This window comes from Micrasema longulum, unplaced genomic scaffold, assembly GCF_059751315.1.
Source record: "Micrasema longulum isolate JH-2025_06_02 unplaced genomic scaffold, ASM5975131v1 h1tg001121l, whole genome shotgun sequence".
NCBI classification, from domain to species: Eukaryota; Metazoa; Arthropoda; class Insecta; order Trichoptera; family Brachycentridae; genus Micrasema; species Micrasema longulum.
In genome coordinates, this window is record NW_028278309.1 from 183067 (window position 1) to 190935 (window position 7869).

Genomic DNA, 7869 nt, shown 5'->3' on the forward strand with positions numbered 1-7869 from the left:
TTACAGGAAAGCCAAAACAAGATTCTGTTAGCTTCATTAAAAAATATCAAGCTTTTCGTACTTCCTCAAAATGAACTCATAAAAGATACGGAATTAATTCTATTTCGACATTTAGTTTGGTAAAAAAAATGAATCAGCAAAAATGAAAATGCAAACACGGTTTTTTTCTAGCTGATTAAACAATAAATTGGTCGATAACCTTCTGAAATTAAAACTATGCGGCTAATTTTAAAAATGTTTACTCGCTGTATTTCTAATGCGATACAATTCATCCGCTTGAAATAATATCCTGACTCATTTTAATTTTTTAAAACAAACCTCAGAATGCACTTGAAACATTTAATGTGTTCGCCTCTCGGTCGAACGGTCAGGGCGTTCGCCTACCGTGAAGAAGGTCTCGGGTTTGATTCCCAAAATGGTCGACATAAAATATTTATTAGAATATTTCGTGATTCTCGGACTGGCACTAAAAACGTTAGACCGATCATGTATGTTATACTTTCATACCGCGCACTTTCATCGGTCGCTGTACCAATTCAACGTCGTTTGCGCTATTAAGTGCGAATAGAGAGGAATAATGAAACGAGTGAATTCATTAATCCATTTCAACCACTTATATAATTAATACAGAGTCAGAAATAATTTAGAAAATTTATACTCAAACAGAGACTATAAAAAATAAATCCTTCCTTAAAATTTCTTTTTTAAATTAAAAACTTATTATTCCGGTAAAACAACGGCAAAAAAACATTTCTTTAATATAGGGGAAGGTATCGTACCTTGGACCCGGTTATACCTGGGTCCTATTGCCATTGTGTGCAATCTAGTAGCTTTTAAAAAAATGTATCGATGATAGTTTGTAGGCAATCCACTAGATCGGATTATAAACGTCATTTGACAGTTTGATATAAATTATATTACAAAAAGTATAAATGTAAATATCTTTATCATAGAACTAAATAAAAAAAAATAAAAAAAAAACCTTTATTGTTGCGGATGAGATTCATTTGATGATTATTTCACCTATGTACGTACAAACTAGGCAAGGCCTAAATATTTTTCAAAATTAAAACTTCTTCTTGAACCGGGTGGATTCTTCAACAATGTTTTGAGTTTTTCCAAATTTTTGTAGACAAGGACTGGGTTCAACTCCCTAGGGAGCTGTTAATATTAACATGTAACGACAGACGTAAATAACTTTTTACAGAAGAAAATATATAAGTCTAGGAATCCAAAGGGCTTATGACCTGTCATTGGCTGGTTTAAGTAGCAACTTTACACCTTTACACGGGTCATAAGCCCTGTGGATGTCTAGACTTCTATATTCCCTTCTGCAAAATGTTATTTATGTCTGTTGTATGTTAATATTATTAACACCTCTCTAGGGAGTAGAATCCAGTCCTTGTCTACAAAAATTTGGACAAACTCATAACATTGTTCATATCTTCTACTATTATAACTATTATGGATAACATATACAGCTCCATTTACCCAATAATAGATTATATATTTGTGTATAAATATTTTTTTTAAATTTATTTATTATTTACATATATTATATGACATTTAAAAAAAAAAAAAAAATATTACAGAACTCACCGAGCTAATTATATGGCTTGTCAGTTAAGATCCTTTACATTAAAACATATTATCCCACGTCATAATTGTATATTAATAATTACTACTAACTAAACTATAAGGACCCCAAAAATATTCATGTACATATGTTTAAAAAACATATATATTTCAAATCGAAAAATGTAAAAAAAGCAAAAAATAAGTACATGATATCGCAATTATAAGATAAAAATATATAAATAATACCAAAATTTAAGACAAAGGTGTGTTGGTACATAATGAATTTAAAACCTCAAGGAATATATAATATTATTTACTGACAACATTTAAATGTCTCGGAGAATGTATTAATAAATATCCTTAATTTAATTATTTTATTTTTATTATATCACCACAACAGGCCAGAAGACCCAATAACAGTGGTGAATTAAATCACAGAACACCTATGCTTGAAAAAAATCACATTTAATTTTTGTGTTCTCACCGGAAATTGAACCCGGAACCTTCGGTGTGTGAGTCAACCGTCTTGACCACTACACCACGGAGGCCGCCCTTTTACATATCGAATATTATTAAGTTGTATACAACAATAATAAATATATTTTATTATTATTATTATAAAAAAAGTACAATGTTCGTAATATAATCCCTCGGGGTTGCTTTACAAAGTGATTCAGAAATATTAATTATTATTTGTATTATGGTTCACTTATAAAGCGCATCCGAGATGTAAATTAATGAGGCCCAAAAAGCTGAGTAGTTGAGAATATTAAATAAGGCCAAGAGGACAGATTCATAAAGGCCCGTAGAACCGATTAAATGAGGCAAGAATGTCTGAATTTAAAAGCATGTAACAGTCGCCTACATCTAACAATTATTATTTTTAATTACGGATTTTTCACTGTTGCATTTAAATCGCTTAGTAACTGAAATTTTGTGTAGATAATAAATAGGTATTTTTGTATTTTTTCGCACCATTATTTTGACTGACAGATTGTTCTTATCACATTTGGATCGCTCTGTTCAGCAAAAAACATCGATATACCCAAATGGTCAATATTTTTAGGTGCCCGAGATGCTCAACAACCGAGGCCCGACGGATCGATCAACTGAAGTTCGCAGGGCAGATGAAACGAGTCACGAGAATTACTCGAGCCCTTATGGGCCGAATTTTAGAATTTCATTATTTTGTTGAAATACGAATATTTTCAAACTTCATGTTTGCATTGAGCGTCTACTCGAAATTCATTATTTTTATACTTGTATACAGTCATCTTCTGTAAGTTTATGTCTTGAGAAATTTGGACGTATTCTAAATATTATTATATCCAAAATAACTTCAGAAATATCGAATAACCAATGAAGATTTGGAAACTCTCGAAAATTCGTCAGATGTAAAGTGATTTGATAATACCATGCCTACGTAGATTTGTAGATACGAGACATTGTTACTAAACATAATACTATTAAGTAACTCAAACTCGTGTCAACCTTATTGACTCGACATATCTAATGAATAAGCGAGAAGAAGGCATTCGGGAATTACAATAATACTATGGTATAGTAAATTTTCTCCGAATCCTTATAAGGGTAGATTTACAGAGGCAATTAAGTCATTCAAATAAATATTTTCACAGAATTAGTTTAATCTGAATTTCGCTATACGGGAGGTACTGAGAAAATCGTCATTCTTATAATCGTATCAAAATAAAGGACTCTTAATGCGTATTAAAATAAATAAATAATTTTATTTAATATGACAACGCATTATATAAACAATCACAACGACAACAAATTGAATGATATGTATTATATTATGGGCCTCACTTATTAGATTTCCTTACACCAGGTTAACATTAAGAAATAACTAAACCCGGTTTAACCGCTTATAACTGGTAAAAAAAAGCTTGCTTTTAAAAATATTTATAACCTGGAATATTGATTCACGGGTTATTTCATGTTTCATTTTTTTAAATAGTCGACTCTGATATGTGCGCGTGCGCAGTAACCTTTATAACAACGACAAGCAAACGTCAATGTCAAATCGAAACTACCGTCAGTGTAATGGAGAACACGGAGAAAACCGTTAGAAAAAGAAATCAAAATTGGGAAGAAGAGGAAAGGATGAAAACGAGTTCTTCGGTTCATTCGCGATTCTTTTTTATCACAATTAATTAAAACACATATAAAATTTTAGATATTATTTTAAAAAAATACTAAAAATCTCTCTAATCGCATTGAGAAGATCGCGAGACTTCGAAATTGTTTAAAATTGAATAAAAATCTGATAAACTATCCATTTTGATTACCGAAAAATATGACTTTTGACAGATCGCGTGCTCATTCCAGCGTTACACCACGTAATGTGTAGGTATGAGTTTCTATGGTAGCTATCCCAGATTTGAACCGAGCTTAACTCTACGCGAGGTTGATAAGTAATACTTTTTGCTAAACAATAATTATTCTACCTCTATTCTCGAGTTTAACTTTATACCCGATTTATAAGAAAGGCCCTATTTGTATTTATTTTAACACACCATCATTCCAATTTTTGCATTGAGTAAAAAAAAAACTATTTTAAAATCAATATTTCACGTCCAACCTGCCAGGAATCAAACAACAAACAGGGCTTCGAGAATGGTAGGAAAACGCATCAACTGCTACACAAACAGGCGGACTTTTCTTCCCTCGATTTCTTCATTCGAGATAAAGCAGCGATCGAATCGAAAACTCGCGTTCGGTTGTATTTCACACACAGAACTGTATTCATAAATAGACTGGACAAAAAGAGCCTTTTAGTCATTAATATATGTAAAATAAGGTTACATTTTATTTAACTCTGTAAAAAAAACCTGCAGATGAGCCAGTCTCACGGTTTACCGAGGAATTCTGTTTGCTTCTTTCCGTGAGTTCAATTGTCTACTTTTCTTGAAGTTTCAATTATTCAAATGCACAACACACTTGAGCTGCGTCGACCTAGAAGAAGTTTAAAACGTAGGTATGTCATTAAAGGATTATTTTGAAATAGTGAATTGAAATCGTAGTGTCACATTTTTTAACATGGTTTTAAGTAAAAGTGTGTAAGACTGAGACGTGCATTATGGACAGAATCAAGAAAGGGGTGCTGCGTTGGTTTAGACATGTAGAGCGAATGGACAGCGAAAGTAAACGTGTAAAAGTGTGTAAGGCTGAGACGTGCATTATGGACAGAATCAAGAAAGGGGTGCTGCCTTGGTTTCGACATGTAGAGCGAATGGACAGCGAAAGTAAACGTGTAAGAGTGTGTAAGGCTGAGACGTGCATTATGGACAGAATCAAGAAAGGGGTGTAGCGTTGGTTTGGCCATGTAGAGCGAATGGATAGCGAAAGTAAACGGGTAAAAGTGTGTAAGGCTGAGACGTGCATTATGGACAGAATCAAGAAAGGGGTGCTGCTTTGGTTTGTTCATGTAGAGTAAATGAACAGCGAAAGAACGGCTAAAAGGATCTACGATGCGAATGTTGATGGATGCAGAAAGCGAGGAAGACCGAGAAAGACATGGCACGATCATGTACATAAATAATTTAAGTTGGATATGTCAAGAGTAGGAATAATCGGCGCGCGTGCATGAGAAGATGTACGAATGTATAAAAAGCGAGTTCCGTATGCAAAGTCAGAGTGATATGACGTTCTATCCTCTCTGCTTACTCCTACGGGGAAACGGCGTAATGGTTTGCTTGTTTGTTTCTTTTGTTTAAAGTAAAACAATAAATTAGCTGTTTTTTTTATGTTTTGTCTTTGCGTGTTTTTATTTAGAAACACATGCGTGCATTTATTTGTAATTTTTCTGGTTAAAAATACATTTGCATCAGATCTTTTTTGCACGTAATCAATACCCGTTACGTGTCGAATCGCCGTTACGTGTCTCGCAAAAACTCGAAAATGGATTGACATATTTACGTGCGGTTTTTTGCAAAATTTTCTAATTCACGTCCTCGAGGTTTGATAAGATTTTTTATATGCTGAATGGAAAAAAGTTTGAAGCGTATACTCGCATGTGTTCTATGTCATCTATTTTCCAGGGTTGCATTTGACTGAAATGCATATATTCAAAAATTCGGAGGATGTTGTTTTTCGTACATTAAAAAAGTTTGAATTTTTACGTTTAAAAACAACAATAATTTTTAATGGATACTAAATTGTTTAAATTTATTTCAGCAGAGAGAGAAAACATGTTTGAGAAGGGAATATAGAAGTCTAGGCATTTACAGGGCTTATGACCTGTCATTGGCTGGTTTAAGTGGCCACTTTACACACTGTGTAACATTCACCATTCTGCCCATGTTTGGACATCCACATTTCCTCAACTCTTCCATCTGTTGACTTTTGTGAAGCAAAAGAGCTGAAACCTTTATCACGTGGGTGAGATTCATCCGGCTGAACCAAATCACCTACTAGGGAAAGCCTGAAAACAATTTTCCGATTTTTATACTTCTTCTTTTACCAGGTAGTAATTCAACAATGTTTGAGTATGTCCAAATGCTTGCAGACTAGCTGGATTTTCTCCCTAAGGAGTTGTTCATATTTAAATTTATTTCAACAGAGAGGGAACACGTTTTTGAGAAGGGAAGGCAGAATGGTGAATGTTACACAGTGTGTAAAGTGGCCACTTAAACCAGCCAATGACAGGTCATAAGCCCTGTAAATGCCTAGACTTCCAGATTCCCTTCTCAAAAATGTTTTCCCTCTCTGTTGAAATAAAGTTAAATATGAAAAAATTCCTTAGTAAGAAAATCCAGCAAGTTTGCAAGCATTTGGACATACTATAACACTGTTGAATTACTACCTGGTAAAAGAAGAAGTATAAAAATTTGAAAATTGTTTTCAGGCGTTGCCTAGTAGGTGATTTGGTTCAGCCGGATGAATTTCACCCACGTGATAAAAGTTTCAGCTCTTTTACTACACCAAAGTCAACAGATGGAAGAGTTGAGGAAATGTGGATGTTCAAACATGAGCAGAATGGTGAATGTTAAACAGTGTGTAAAGTGGCCACTTAAACTTTTGACAGGCGCCATGGCGTAGTCGGTTAGACGGCCAACTGCTAAACTTGCGTGGCGGGTTCGATTCCCGCCAGTTGCAAGAAAAAGATTCAAGAAAGATTTTTTTCTCAATTGGTCTGGGTGTTGTGGTGTATTTTTCATTACCTCCTTCCTCATTCCTTCTATTCCACCTGCTGACAAGCCTCAAAACCTACCTAAATTCAATATTTAAATATTTTTAGTTTTGTTTTTAATTATACACAAATATTTAGATACCTACTTATTAATAAAAAGTATTTTTCCTTTTATGCAGACAATTTTGCACGCTTTTACTACACAATCAAGCAGTTTTCTTTTCAGTAGTGATTTTTGCATGATTTTGATTTGATCACAACGAGGCTTCTTAGCCAATCACACGAGGAAAGGAACGAAACAATATAAAAAGCTCTAAAAAGTCCAAAATAGGTGTCTACTTAAATTTAATATTGAAATATTAATAGTTTTCAGTTTTGGAATTTAATCATAAACAAGTACCAAATTACCTTATAATCAATGCAAATCCTTTTTCCTTTCATTCAAATAGTTTTCGCGCATTTTTCTTTTCATTTTAACACAAATTTAAACTAAATTTTAACTGCAATATACAAACAAGAAATACAAGATCGTCAAATAATATACGAGTAACTTGCGAACAACTTAGGACTAACAGAAAAAGAAACAGTTTTGTATATACAGCAATTAAGTTCTACAATTCACATTCTAATGATCTGAAAAAAAACCTTTAAATAAAACAGTTCTTACAGCCCGTGTTAGTGATATGTGATGCTATTTCATCGACTTATTATTAAAACTATTGTATCATAATAAATTATATCTCCTCATACCAGCAGTTTTACTGATTGGGAATATTTCGAACAAATAAAATATGTAATGACATGAAATATGTAAAGTTAAAACTATGTATTGTGTCATTTTTGTAATTTATTTTGGTTTTAAATTAAATGTCAAGATCTCATCAAAACACGGCTGGCGATTAAAATATGACTAATTCGCGGTGAGCATGAGTTAAGTGTCATAAGTTTAGAAGGCTCAGGTTAAACGCGGTCTGAGTTTTCTTCATTAACACGCATTCGCGTATTTTCTCCATAGATTGTGGGACTAGAGTAGTAATTTTTGCACGACTTTGATTTGAGCACGATGAGGCCTCTTAGCCAATCACTTGTAGAGATAAAACAAAAAACGAACCCTTATTACGAATATATAGCTCAAAAAA